The following is a 14746-nucleotide window of genomic DNA, read 5'->3' on the forward strand; positions in this document are numbered from 1 at the left end:
TGCAGCTGACACAAACGGGTAGCATTGGACTCTCTTTTCTGCCGTCTGGTAATTGTATTTCCCCTCTGGTTTTTTTTTCCTTGACTGCTTGTTTCCAGGTAGCCCAGTCAACAGTGAGGGCTTTCTGTGCAGCAACTCTATCAAAAGTTATGGGGAGAAAGCGGGATTAGGCTATTGAGCTGGACAATCAGCCATAATCATGAAGAATGGTGGAGCAGGCTCGAAGGGCCGAATGGCCTCCTCCTGCTCTTATCTTCTGTCTTTCTATATTTCTATGGTCAATGTGAGATCTCATTTGCAAACATCCTTGGATAACAGAAGTGGCCACCCTATTGGTCTTGTGTCAATAGGAAGCTCCCCATTCAGCATGTCTTTGGGAATGCAGCCCTCATCAATTCAGCTCAAATAAGCTAGACAATCAGATCACCACTGACTCAAAAGGACAAACAGGCTGGGGTTTACCAGCAGTACTTCCATATTCAGCACTCTGTCCAGAGATGCCCAATATATATCTGAGGCAGTGCAGATGGAAGCTGTTCAGTTGCTTTTCTTGGCTTTAAGTTACTGCTAAAAGTCGCTGCTATAAAGGAGGGTGCTGAGAACATAAGCCTGGTAAACACAAAGATTTGCATTTTTCAATTGTTTGCTGTTGATCCACACTCAAACTCTCTACTTTTACATGACATTTGCAGCTTTCACAATCCTGGTGCTGATTTCAGCATCTAGAAGGATAGTTTGCTGAAAATTGTTGATACAATGTGCATGAAAGTGTTGATTTGTTTTGTTTTGTTGTAAGACCACCCTTCTTTGCAGCAGAGTCAATGGAACTTCTTTACAATTGGAGTGTGAAAAGAATGGAGAGATCAGCACAGAAAAGGACAAATCATAACCACGCAGAATGGAGGCTATTTGGCTGATAGAGAGTGAGATTGTTGATGTTGATGGAAGGTAGAATCTCTCCATCCTGGTTGATAATTTTGACTTTTCTGACACAGATTGTCAGTCCAAGCTCCTTGCAGGCCCAAGAGAATCTATCTACAAGTTTCTCAGTGAACATCAGTGTGGGATGCCAGGCTGGAATTATCAGCAAGTGGCAGCTCATGAACTAGGACATTATGCACTTGGAGACAGTAAGGACTTCAGATGCTGGAAGCTAGAGTCAATAAATGTGGAGCTGGAAAAGCACAGCAAGTCAGACAGCATCCAAGGAGTAGGGAAATCCTAATGAATGGTTTCAGCCCAAAACATTGACTTTCCTGCTCCTTGGATGCTGTCTGACCTGCTGTGCTTTTCCAGCTCCACATTTATTGACTCCAGGACATTATGCACTTTGGTCCTGGCATGCAGTCTTGCCAAGTTGAATGGCTTACATAGCTCTAGCACGCAAATAAATACCATAATTTGAGTCACCAAAATCATGCAATAGGAGCATGAAGAAAAAGAAATCAAAGAGCAATGATGCCAGAACACAGCCCTGCTTTACCCCATGCTGATTTTGAAAGCCTGTGTTGATGCTCCATTGTAACTGAAAGAACTGTGCATGTTCTTGTGTAAAGATGAAATGATGACCAGGAGTCCAGGCATTAGGAACTTTTCTGCAGCAGTTTGAAGAGTGTGTTAAAGCCCTTTCTGGAGTCTATGAAGGCAGAGTCAAGTGGTCTGTACTTTCCAGGACACTTTCCCTGGAACTGCCAAAGTGAGAAAATCATATCAGCTTTTGATTAACCAGCTCTGAAGCTGCACTGAGACTCCAGGTAGATCCATGATGCTAGGACTGTGTGCTGAAGGCACTTCAAGATTTAGATTGAGAATGTATTCAGCCTAATAAACTGAGATATTGTGGGGATTATTGACATTTTTTTTAAATCCATTTGGAAAATTACCTTATTCTTTATCAGTCTTAGTCCAAAGCAATGTAAAAATCAAGCTCTCTACCTTTTCGCGTTGATATCTGGTATTTCTTGACGCTGTTACATGTCAAAGGCCTAATTACCTATCATAGAGAAACGTGTACAAGAATCAAAATGGAATGAGATTTCACAGCAGAAAGAACAAGTAATTTTGATGTATGTTGCCATGAAAACAACAATGCAATTGTCATGTGAATGGGCTAGTAATCCAGTGGCCTGGGTTAACAGCCCAAGGAATGGGAATTCAATGGCACAGTGGCTCTGTGGTTAGCACCGCTGCCTCACAGCACCAGGGATTCCACCCTCGGGCAACTGTCTGTGTGAAGTTTGCACACTCTCCCCCTGTCTGCGTGGGTTTCCTCCCGGTACTCTGGTTTTCCTCCCACAGTCCAAAGATGTGCATGTCAGGTGGATTGGCCATGCTAAATTGCCCAAAGTGTCCAGGGATGTACACGGTAGGTGGATGAGCCATGAGAAATACAGAGTTACAGGGATAGGGTAGAGGGTGGGTCTGGGTGGGTGGATCTTCAGAGTTGGTTTGGGCTCAGTGGGCTGAATGGCCTGCTTACACACTATAGGGATTCTATGATTCTATGTTACAGTTTGAGAATTTGGTTTAGAAAATCAGGATCACCAGAATCATTGTATATTGTCAACTAGCTCATCAATATCCTGTACAGTAGGAAACTGCTATCCTTACTTAATCTGGTCTATTTGTGACTCCAGTCCCCACCAACATAGCTGACTCTTAACCATTCTCTGAAATGGCCTAGCAAGCCACTTTGTTGAACTTAACTGCTTTAGTTCACTGAGAAGAGTCACTAAATTTTCAGAGCAATTAGGGATGCTCTAAAGGTCAGTCTTGCTAGCTATGCCCACACACTAGCTACGATCAAGATCTGCAATTGAAACAGATATGATATTATCTAAAGTTTAATTAAAACATCTTTCCAATATGAGAGTCATTAAACACTACGCCTTAAGAACTTAATTTAAAAGATCACATTTTTATGATAGTGCTCTCATAATGCCACAGCAGACTCTACGAGGTATTTCTGCTTCGTTTGCACTCAGAGGTCATCACAGTCCAAGTAGATGTTGAATCCATCATCATTGAAACCCTCCATGAAGCTCTTTACAAAATGTGACAGATTAAAATTATTATTGTAAACTCCAATTGTTGCATAGTCCTACAGAGTTTTGATATTGTTAACGTGTGAGACCAGGGTTTCATTCCCATCAAGTTTCTGAGCAAGACGTAGCAGTGGGTTGGATCAACTTATAGTTCTGAACTTCACCCCTGCTGCTGATTTTCAAGTCCTGGTGCCAAATTTAGTAAATTCTTGTCAGTGGCTGTTCTATCCAAAGTTTCATTTTTAAAGTTTGAAATACTGTTGCGAGTATTGACACAGGTGGTTGTATGTAACACTAAGGATTCCGCAGCACTTCATCAGAACGCCTTTCCATTTAAGTAACTGCATGACGTAAGGCATGAATATACTTTTGAGTTGTCTCCAGAAATTTAGAGACAAGAATATTTTGATAATCCAATCATATTCAGCTAATATACATAAAAAGGTGCAAGATGTATGCTTTTCTTCTCCTTGGCAACTACTACAGCAGAGCTAGCAAAAGAAAAGCATAGTTTCCAGATCATCAGATAACAAGACAATTGGCAACTTTTCCGAGGTGAGATTTTCCTACATACCTCAGAATCTTCATCAATTCGTCTATCCCTTTTGATGCATTCAGAAAATACTGGAATCTTCTCAGAGAATGCCTCTCTGTCTTTTGGGGGATGTTTCTTCTCTCTGTACAAAAACATTCCTGCCATTACTGTAAAATATTTGTCACATTGTACCATTCGAAATCTTAAATATTTGATTAAAAATTGAATAACTGGAGGCCAAAAATTATGAGCCATCTATATGTGTGTCTTGTTATCCTGAGGACCACTATCTCTGGCATATCATAAACCACTGTATCTAAATTTCAAGAACATGGAAAACTACAATGAAACTACAATGTTAAAATGATGATCAATACATTATAAATTCAAATATAGCACAGAGATTTCATGGTTCCTGACTTTTTGAGAAAATTTGAATACAAAACAATTAATTGGAACACATCGTTCACACGATTCAGGTATTATAAACCAACCTATGTAATATCACCTTATCTCTGCAGTGAATGTGGTAATTAGTACTAAACTAATGACTGCAATGGGGGTTGCAGACTTTGGAAATTCTTATAGTACACTTTATAGAGGAAAATAGACTTGACAACAGCCATATAAATACCATGGCTACAAGACAGTTCAGAGGCTAGAACTTCTGAAGCAAGTAACTTACCTCCTGACTGCCCAAAGCCTTTCCACCAACTACAACGTATAAGTCAGGAGAGTGATGGAATAATCTCCGTTTTCTTGTATGCGAGCTGCTGCAACAACACTCAAGAAACTCAACAGCATTCAAGATAAAGTAGCCCACTTGATTGCCACCCCTTTCACTATCTTTAATTGTTCATTCTCTCCAGCAGTGGCAACAGTATGTATGATCTACAGGATGATTGAGGTCTTAACAGAGCTCTTTGCATCCTGCTTAGCCATAGGCAAGGTCCCAGAAGACTGCAGAATAGCCAAAGTTGTTCCTTGGTTTAAGGCGAGCAACAAGGATAATCCAGGAAATTATAAATGAGTGAGCTTTACATTAATATTAGGGAAATTATTGGAGAAGGCTCTTAGGGATGGGATTTATTTGTATTTGGAGAAGAATTGAGTTATTAGGAATAGTCAGGAAAGCTTTATCACAAGCTTGATTGAGTTTTCGAGAAACTGATGAAGATGATTGAAGAGGGTAGGGCAGTAGATGTTGTCTACGTGAACTTTACTAAATCATGTGACAAGGGCCCTCATGGTAGGCTGGTCCAGAACATTAAGTCACGTGGAATCCATGGTGAGTTGGATACAATACTGGCTCGGTCATAGAATAAAGAGTGTAGTTGTGGATGGGGATTTTTCTGACTGGAGTTCTGAAACCAGTGGTGTTCCACAAAGGATCAGTGCTAGGACCTCTGTATTTGAAACATATATGCATGATTTGGATGACAACATAGGTAGTCTGATTCTTAAGTTGCAGATGACACAAAAGTTGGTGGAGCTGTGAATAGTGAGGAAGGTTATCAATAGATACCGCAGTATATAGATCCGTTGGGAAGTTGGGCAGAGAAATGGCAGAGGGAGCTGAATCCAGACAAGTGTGAGGTGATGCATTTTGGATGGTCAAATGCAAGAAGAAAGTCTACAGTAAATGGCAGGATCCTCGAGAGCACTGACATACAGAGGGATCTTGGGGTCCAAGTCCTTGGCTCCCTGAAAGTGGCAACTTAAGTGGATAAGATGGCAAAGAAGTCATACAGCATGTTTGCCTTCACAAATTGGGGAATTGAGTATAAAAGTTGGCAAATCATCTTGCAGCTGTTTAAAACTTTGGTTAAGCCACGTTTGGAGTACCGTGTGTCGTTCTGGTCAGCACATTATACGCAGGATTTGGAGAGAGTGCAAAAAGGGTTTATCAGGATATTCCCTGGATTGGAATGTTTTATCTACAAGGAGAGGGCAGACAAACTAGAATTGCTTTGATTAGAGCATCGGAAGCTGTGTAGCAACCTGCTAGAAACATATAAAATTTAAAGAGGCATGGACAGGCTGGATAGTCAGAGAGTATTTTGCATGATTGAAATCTCAAATGCAAGGGGACATAGGTTGAAGGTGAGAGGGGAAAAGTTGGCTCCTGAGCAGAATTCCGAGTGTGATGCCCAAAAATATAACTTGCATTTTCTTAATAGAACGGTATTTAACAGTTGTCATTGCTACTTTGAAATGCAGTATTTTCCAGTCAGTCAATCTTAAATTCAACAATCTGGTGCCATATAACTCTCATGTTCATTGGAACCGAACTATTTACTTGCTCAAATAATCTCAATTAACTGCAGTATTGCTGAACCCAAAATGTTCTCCATTATATTCATAAGCATTTACTTTTCAGGGTAAATCATGTCATGATTAGATGTTCTCTCCATCCTGATGCCAAATTCTAAGGAATTTTTGGCTTCATCATGACAACTGCAATAGCAGGCCTGATTGATGCTAATGTCATTTGTAAACAAATGCTAATATTGTACAAATGTTTGAACGAGATCAAATTACAAACAGGAAGTATGAAGGGAATTATTTTGATTGTGTACAATAATGACATTCAAATTTGTCTGTCGCATTTGTAAACTGTCACATTAAAAATACTGTTAGGAAAGGAAGAAGATTGATTAACAGAAAAATAATTTAACATTTTAAGTAATTTTGGTGTATCTACTAGATAGCTTGAATAGGAAATACTCTTATACTTAAGTTTTGACATAAAGCCATTTCAAATATGATGCTTTTTTGAAATTAAGAGCCAAGTATGTCGATATTGAATTCATTTGCAAACATATCTGAATACCTTCTGAGATAGTAGGAACTGCAGATGCAGGAAAATCTGAGATAACAAGGTGTAGAGCTGGATGAACACAGCAGGCCAAGCAGCATCATAGGAGCAGGAAGGCTGATGTTTCGGGCCTAGACCCTTCATCAGAAATAGGGGAGGGGAAGGGGGTTCTGAAATAAATAGGGAGAGAGGGGGAGGTGGGTAGAAGATGGATAGAGGAGAAGATAGGTGGAGAGGAGACAGACAGGTCAAAGAGATAGTAGGAACTGCAGATGCTGGAGAATCCGAGACAACAAGGTGCAGGGCTGGATGAACACAGCAGGCAGGTCAAAGAGGCATGGATGGAGCCAGTAAAGGTGAGTGTAGGTGCGGAGGTAGGGAGGAGATAGGTCAGTCCAGGGAGAATACCTTCTGACACCAGTTTCACGTTCTTGCCAACTGATTTCTTTTTATAACCACAGCTATAGGCTCTGGCTGAATATTATTCTTAAGTTCGCATCACTGGGGAGTGGAGAGGCAAGTTTATCTCTCACTCTATCCTGAATCGATAGTTTTTGGAAGTCTGACCTGCAGCTGCAAAACAGAACACCAACCCCAGCCGCTGATAGGCGAATGAACCCTGAATTAGTCCGAATGTATAAAGCTGAGTTCTAATGGTGACGATACTTACTGAGGTCCACTGATGTCTAAAGACAAATGACGAAGGTTCTTCTGGCTAATTGAGAACATCTCTGCATACATTGAAACTGTCCGGAGGCAGTGAACAATATTAACGCGGGATTAAATCAAGTGCATTCAGTCAGAGACTGATGGCTTGAGGCGAAAATAACCATCATAATTGCATTACGTCAGGAAACGTCACATTAAGTTGGAAACGTCTGGGTAACGAATAAGGAAACTGCACAGTGATCGTCATGCAGGCAAATCTTGAGCTGGGACTCTGGCTGTTTGGTAATGGGGCTCCCATAGATTGTATATGGTCTGTGTTACAGGCAGCTTTCCTCTCTGGGATGTTCACTGTTCACTGTATTGGACTCTGCATGTTGGCAGACTGTCGATTGTAATTTTCTGTCTCAAAATGCCAATGAATGTTACCGTTTCCTTAAGAATTTGGGCACGTTCCAATATGCCTGACTTTTTAACATTTTTTTTCTTTCATACTGATCTAAAATTGACGGTTGATTAGCAAGTTTGCGGACAATATGAAGGTGGGTCGCGTTGTGGACAGTGCAGAGGGCTGTTCTAGGCTACAACGGGACATTGATAGGATGCAGAGCTGGGCTGAGAAGTGGCAAATGGAGTTTAACCCTGAAAAGTGTAAGGTGATTCCTTTTGGAAGGAAAAACTTGAAAGCAGAATACAGGGTTAACGGAAAGATTCTTGGCAGTGTGGAGGAGCAGAGGGATCTTGGGGTTCATGTTCACAGTTCCCTGGAAGCTGCCACCCAGGTGGATAGAGTTGTTAAGAAGGTGTATGGTGTGTTAGCTTTCATTTCTAGAGGGATTGAGTTCAAGAGCCGTGAAGTTATGTTCCAGCTGTACAAAAGCCTGGTTCGGCCACATCTGGAGTATTGCGTCCAGTTCTGGTCGCCTCATTACAGGAAAGATGTAGAAGCGTTGGAAAAGGTGCAGAGGAGATTTACCAGGATATTGCCTGGAATGGAGGGAAGTTCTTACGAGGAAAGGTTGAGAGAGCTAGGGCTTTTCTCTTTAGAACAACGAAGGATGAGAGGAGACTTGATAGAGGTGTACAAAATGATCAGAGGTATAGATAGAGTGGACAGCCAGAGACTTTTTCCTAGGATGGAGGTAGCTATTACGAGGGGGCATAGTTTTAAAGTGAGTGGAGGTAGATATAGGGGAGACGTCAGAGGTAGGTTCTTTACTCAGAGAGAGGTAGGGGCGTGGAATGCATTGCCGGAGAAGGTAGTGGAGTCGCCTCATTAGGGGCATTTAAGCAGCTAGTAGATAGGCATATGGATGATAGTATAAGGTCAGGGTGGAGGTTAGATAGAATTTAGGATTAGGGTAAAAGTTTGGCACAACAGAGTGGGCCGAAGGGCCTGTACTGTGCTGTACTGTTCTATGTTCTATGAACATAGTTCTATGAACTTCCAAAACTGACAAAAAAAGGTGCCAATTCACTAACAGCTGTCAGTGATTCTCGGCTCTTCCACGGGGTGTTCTGTTGCAAGACCCTGATGATGAGAATTTGTACCTTTGAACTGTTTTATCACTGTCAGGACAAACGCTGAAGATACTGTGCCTTGCTGATGAATTGTAAATGCAGTGTTAGTGGAGTATAAAGTCTGCTGATGTCATCCTCTATCTCACTATCAACCCTTTTGGTGCATCCACTGACTCCGAATTGTTGGAACATAGAACAGTACAGCACAGTACAGTCCACGATATTGTGCCGACCTAATATCCTACTCTAAGATCAAACTAACCTGCATACCCTTCATTTTACTATTGTCCATGTGCCTAGACAAGAGTCGCTTAAATGCACCACCGTTCCACACACCCACCACTCTCTGTGTAAAGAATCTACCTCTGACATCTCCCCTATACCTTCCTCCAATCACCTTCATTTATGCCCCATCGTGATAACCATTTCCGCCCTGGGAAAAAGTCTGGCTATCCATTCTATCTATGCCTCTCATCATCTTGCACATCTCTATCAAGTCACCTCTCATTCTTCTTCACTCCAATGAGAACAACCCTAGCTCCCTCAACCTTTCCTCATAAGACCTGACCTCCAGTCCAGGCAGCATTCTGGTAAATCTCCTTTGCACCCTCCCTAAAGCTTCCACATCCTTCCTATAATGAGGCGAACACAACTGAATACAGTATTCCAAGTGTGGTCTAACCAGGGTTTTATTGAGCTGCAGCATAACCTCGTGGCTCTTAAACTCAGTACCCCTGCCAGTGAAAGCCAACACACCATATGCCTTCTGAACAACCCTTTCAGTTTGAGTGGCAAGTTTGAGGGATCTATAGATGTGGACCCCAAGATCCCTCTGTTCCTCCACACTGCCGAGAATCCTGCCCTTAACCCTATATTCTGCATTCAAATTCGACCTTCCAAAATGAAACATATACATCAGCACTGACAACTATCATCGAAATGTGTACAATAATACAATAAACAAGCAATATTTATTCCTACTATTTGACAAATTTGAAGTTCAGTAGCTGCAGCCTGCAAGTAATGTCCAATTTAGGGATCAGATTGGAGAACTTGAGGAGAGTTGGGAACATCTCATGAGTGAGCAAAATTTCTATAAGTACTGTGTTGCTTTAGCCACTCATGTTTTGTTTATAAGAATTAATGACTTTTGGAACTAAATATGATTAAATTTATAGTTGGGCAAAGTACATCATCAATAGAATTACTGTAGAATGGTTTACAAGGCAGCAAATGTTTCACATGATGTATTGTCATATTACACAATTTAGCAATACTAGTAATATTCTTTATTGAGGAATGAGTTTTTTGTCTTTGTAACTTAATTGTAAATGGATCCAGAAATTCACCCTGTATAGGTTTGGGTGAGTATCTTGCTCACAATCAGCTCACGGTGCTGGAAATTACGGAGATGTGCAGTGGGGTGGAAACAGCTTGACCCTCCTCCCAACAAGAGAATTCTGTAGCCAGCCAGCTGAACGATTAGATTTTCTTTTAATCAACCTGTTCATACTTACTATGACACACCTCTGGAGTAGATAGGACTTTAACTCTACCTTCTGGCCCAGAGGTGATGACGCTACCACTGCACCATAATAGCACCAACTGACTGAATAGAAGGTCAACCTACTGCCATAGAGTGCAGCGGCTGGGCTAAACAAGATTCTGCCCCTCACTGGGAAAAGATACTGCCATCCCCAGCTGCCACCCAATCTGATAGGCCAGCAGCTCCAACAGTCCCAGCACTGCCAGAGCTGTATAGCGGCCACTATCAGGACTAAAGGCGCCTCCATGAAACAGGGTACAGGCTTTCCAGGGAGAGGAAAGTCTGGGGGCTTTGGGCTCACAAAGGGACACATTTCATGCTCTGAGAGATAGAAGGAGTGCAATCCTGTCTTACAGATGAATCTGCTCATGGAGCACTCTCCAGTGATAGTTCACCCATTCTTGATGTTTTAAACCATTAAGAATAAAAGGATTGCCCCACTCTCTCTGGTTGCCAACACCAACCATGTTAGGGCATGGGCAGCATCATACTGGATTCATATGAGCTTTCAGCAATGTCAATGTTTTACTTATATGTGGGCATGCTGCTGATTCTGGTGTCTGCTGTAGTGTTGTGGTTTTCAATCAGTAAGTTGCTGATTCTGGGTGGTTTGAATCACCCCTAGATCACCGGTTCTAGACACTGGACTTATTTAGGGAAAGTGAAATGAAGAAGGCAGTAGACAGGTGTTTCAGGGGCAAAAGAATCTCTGTGTTTATTTAAATACAAAAAGGCAAGTAAAGGTAAATGCAACAAATAGTGATATTAAAACTATCAATTATACAGAGGGCAGTAATTAAATGCACTATTAAAATAAACACACATAAACAGCAGTTTTACTCACAGAAACTTTAATTAGGCTTCCTATCCTTGGGTTTCCCTGCACTGTCACCACCCACCTTCCCCCTCCCTGCTCGCTAGGTTGGAAACTTTGAGGTCTCGGGAGTTTAGGGCTCACCAGTAGGGGAACCACGCTATTGAAGTACAGCTAGCTGTTACAACATGCTGTAACTGGTGCCTTGATGAAAACTTTGGACTGTGTAGGCCTTCAGTGTGGGTTGAGTCCGCTGATGCGGTGGAACCCGTATTGGATTTATCGGTGACTATGTGGTTTTACTTACTTTCTGGTGGTTTTGCGGGCCGGTTTTCACCTCAGGATGTGTTTGAGGCCTAGTGGAATCAATCGGATCGGTTGGGTTTCAGAGTTTGTCAGTTCTTACATATGCTTGTCGTATTTGGTTGCTGTTGGCTCCACTGACTAAGAACAGGCCTCTGATTGAAGTCTTCAGAATTGCTGTCGGGATCCCCCTTCTGGAGATAGCTCTCAGAAATAGCCGCTGGAATCCCTCTTGTGGGGATCACTGTTTGGAACACCTCCTGGAGTATAGCTGGGGAATAGCTGCGAGATCAGGGCCTGCAATTAAACTGATTGTGAGCCTCTTACCTTCACGCCAAATCTGCGCTTGCCATTGTGTTACTGGAGCCCGGTTTAAAGTCAATTGGCTTCTTGATATTTAAGAGTATGTGTGAATGGAGTTTGATTGAAGTTGAGTGCCCAATATCTCTGTGAATGAATATTGATTGATGTTCCGTATCTCTGTAGGACACATACTGTCTGTTTCTGACTAGCCCGAGGTGTAAAAGAAATAACAAGGTGTAGAGCTGGATGAACACAGCAGGCCAAGCAGCATCAGAGGAGCAGGAAGGCTGATGTTTCGGGCCTAGACCCAGGTGTAAAAGTTAGTTTCAGTCCAGAGTGTTAGGTTTGGTTCATTGTTCTCTTAGAATGGAGGTGTAAATTGGAATTCCAGGCTGAACAATGGGGACAGGTAGGTATCTCCATGTCTGAGAGACAGTAGGGTCTAGGCCTGAAATGTCAGCTTTCCTGCTCCTCTGATGCTGCTTGGCCTGCTGTGTTCATCCAGTTCTATACCTTGTTATCTCCATGTCTGTGTATTTTTCCCACAGCTCAGCCCACCTGTCCCTTTACTTCTAAAAATTTTGAAAAATCCAGGGCTTTGGTCCAGTATTTTAGATGATGGGGATTTTTGCTCACTCCTACACTGCCTACTCTCTGTACTATGGAGATAAGTGCAGGGGTGGGTGGTAATGTGTTGGGCTGGTGAGCTACTCTTCCTCTATTCCATGCTCTCTCCTACCCAAAACACACACAATGGGGCACATAGTATCCAGTTCGTAATATTTTTCAAATTTATGTAACATACTATCAGCATTAAATGCTCCCAAGCTCCCAACAATATTGGAAGATCAGGGCACTAAACAGCAGTACATTGACAGAATTGGGTATAAATAGAAAGCTGTATGTGTTCGGTAACCTATTTTAGGAATTTTTTTCACTCATAAAATGTGGGCATTACGGGCTAGGACAGCATTTATTGCCCACCTCTAATTATCCTTGAGAAAGTTGTAGTCAGCTGCATTCTTGAACCACTGCAGTTCATGGTGGGTAGGTACACTGATAGTGCTGTTACCAAGCGGTGCAAGCATGAGCATTATCAGTTATGTTCAGAATTTGTTCTTCTGCATTTGAATCACACTCTATCTCATCACTTACATACTCAATTCCACTCACACCTTCAGTAGTATGATAAAGTCTTTGATCCAACATTCCCTGGTTACAATGACAAATTTGAACCCTTTTGAGATTGGTGACAAACTGGAACATGTACAACCTCCAAGAAGCAAGTGTTACCTTCCTCAGTATGGCAGAGATAAACTTATTCTGTTGTAACAGAAATTTGATAACTTGAAGGCTCTGGAGCTTTTTCTCATCTAAAGTCACTGTAGAATGCCTAAATCCATCATTTGTTGTGAAGAAATTAAAAGGAGGGGGGGCTGCGTTTAGATTTATCACAGTATGCAATGTTGGGTCCTACAGTAATCCACAGCCTTCACTCACATGAATGTTGATTTAATCTTAGGAAAGCTTTCCCAGTGGAAACACATCATTACAATAGATCTGACCAACATTTTCTGCAGATTCCATTAGGGTGATCTTACATGGAGTACTGTGGAATGGTCACACCTTTCAGAGATGGTCATGTATACACTATATCTGCAATGGCCATGCCTGGATCTGATACTATACTTGAGGAATTGACATACCATCTCCGAAGTGATGTTCCAGTGTCTCCAAGCTTGCAGATGGCCCCTACTGTGGTGGCAATAGTCCTGAAGACCTTCATAACTGACAATGTGCACTACATACTCTCTCATGATCTGTCTCATATTTTCTGTTCGTCAAAACTGTCATCTACCTTAAAAACAAATCTATTCTAAGATAACCCACATCCATGGTCATGAACTGTAATGACTGTAATGAAAGAACACACGGTCAAACAGGCCCATAATTTGCCACCAGCGGCAAACAAATGATGCTAAGAATTCCTCATTCTTGCACTTACACATAGGTTTTATATGTGATTTTGATCTGGAATTTGCAGAAATACAAAACAACACAGTGTCCCATATGGTGAATCTGAAACCTGTGTGCATGTAATTATATGCGTTAACCTTCATGAGATTTTTCTACTCCCTACTATAAAAAGGAAACAGCCTGATATGATATATAAACTTAACTAGATTCTAAGAGGAAAATTGAGGATTAATGGAGAATCTCTAATATGCTCAATTATTATTACTTTGAAGTATTCACTGAAGAATGCTATTGATGATTAACCGTTTGAACAACAACATTTTGTATGATCATAGCCAGGGAAATTTGATCGGTATGAGTCTTGTCGTGAACTGTGGTACAGTTTACCAATCTGATAGAAGAAGCAGATGCAACCATGTTGTTATAAAAGTTTAATATTTAATATATTTTAATGGATATACATTAATTGCTTTTTTGTTAAAGTTCAAGTTGGTGGTAATTGATGGTCTTAATTGCTTGAATTCACTTCAGGGAAAACACTTGACTTTTTACGACTGGGAGAGTGCATGTTCTACTTGGAGATTATTTGGATTTTTTGTTAAGGAGAAATCTGCTGAAAGAAAGAAGTTTCTCAGCTCAGATTTCCTGATTGTGATTAAAAAAAACCCTCATTGTGGGCCCAGTGTGGTGCCTGCAGCCATGGTCCAGCTACATTTGTATAACAAGCTTCTGAAAATGTTTATCAATATATATTAAATGACTGCATCTGCAAAGATCCTCAGCAACAAGTCCAAATGTTCAGCGACATCCTTCTTTGTGTGCCCGATACTTGTCTAATCATTGCGAAACTTATCCTTTTCTTCTTTTAAGTACGGAGACATATTGGCCAAAAGTGTTTCTAAGTGAAATTTTACGGAGTAAAATCTGCTTGCTGTTTTACTTTTCTTGATGCATCTGTATTTTGGCATAAATTTTTGATTGTTAGAGTGGCAAACATATATGAAGTCAAAGAGTCATATAGCACAGAAACAGACCCTTTGATCCAACCAGTCCATGCCGAACATAATCCCAAACTAAACTAGTCCCATCTGCCTGCTCCTGGCCAATATCCCCTCAAACATTTCCTATTCATGTACTTATCCAAATGTCTTTTAAACGTCATAATTGTACCCACATCCTCCACTTCCTCAAGAAGTTCATTCCGCATATGAACCACTCT

At 41.4% G+C, this 14746-nt stretch overlaps 1 protein-coding gene across 1 annotated transcript in view; it reads right to left on the reverse strand.

Annotated features, from left to right (window-relative positions):
• LOC109927381 (protein monoglycylase TTLL8-like) overlaps positions 1-1944 on the reverse strand; it is a 55625-nt gene extending 53681 nt beyond the window's left edge. Inside the window, exon 1 of the mRNA XM_048610474.1 lies at positions 1936-1944. The gene's annotated coding sequence lies outside the window, so the exon portion shown is untranslated. The remainder of the gene's footprint in view (positions 1-1935) is intronic.
• Positions 1945-14746: the final 12802 nt, after the last annotated feature.

The sequence above is a fragment of the Rhincodon typus genome, chromosome 22 (genome assembly GCF_021869965.1).
Source record: "Rhincodon typus isolate 14 chromosome 22, sRhiTyp1.1, whole genome shotgun sequence".
NCBI lineage: Eukaryota > Metazoa > Chordata > Chondrichthyes > Orectolobiformes > Rhincodontidae > Rhincodon > Rhincodon typus.